This window comes from Plasmopara halstedii (assembly GCF_900000015.1).
Source record: "Plasmopara halstedii genome assembly, contig: Scaffold_555, whole genome shotgun sequence".
Classification (NCBI taxonomy): Eukaryota; Oomycota; class Peronosporomycetes; order Peronosporales; family Peronosporaceae; genus Plasmopara; species Plasmopara halstedii.
The window spans coordinates 4,784-5,358 of record NW_020187475.1 but is presented as its reverse complement, the minus strand read 5'-3'; positions in this window follow the sequence as shown (position 1 = coordinate 5,358).

Sequence of the window (575 nt, the reverse complement as noted above, 5' to 3'; positions counted from 1 at the left end):
GACGATGTAACATAATCAATGAAGTCCGTCCACTAGCGTACGCTGATAGAAATATCGCGCGAGTTAGCGAAATCCTAATGTGAATTCTTCGGGTCACTTTGAACGACGGACCACCAGAGTGATTGTAGTTATTAAAATTCAGTGTACGTAAAGCTCCTAAACCTGATCTGAACCGGTTCCATGTCGCCGAACCGACGTAGCACCAACAATTATGATAATGGTAGGTTATATACACCATGCGGGACCGAGTTCCCAAGTTCCACAACACTGTCTCTCTATATCTTCTTTCTCTTCTACCCCCTACCCCCCTCTATAAATTTTAAAAAATATATATGTAAAGGTATAGGCCCTCGGAACCCGGACACTAACGGAAAATGTCAATGTAACCACAACCCTTCTAGTTAATAAAATTTGGTTCCGAAAATTTTGGAACCCGAGTTCCCACAACTCATCAAATAATTGCAATTCACTATTAAATTAAAGCACCACAGCAGCTCTAGTAAGTACGACATCATTTTGGAACTGGTTCGGAACGCGGTTTTGGAACCCCGGAACTTGATGAGTAAGGAGTTTAA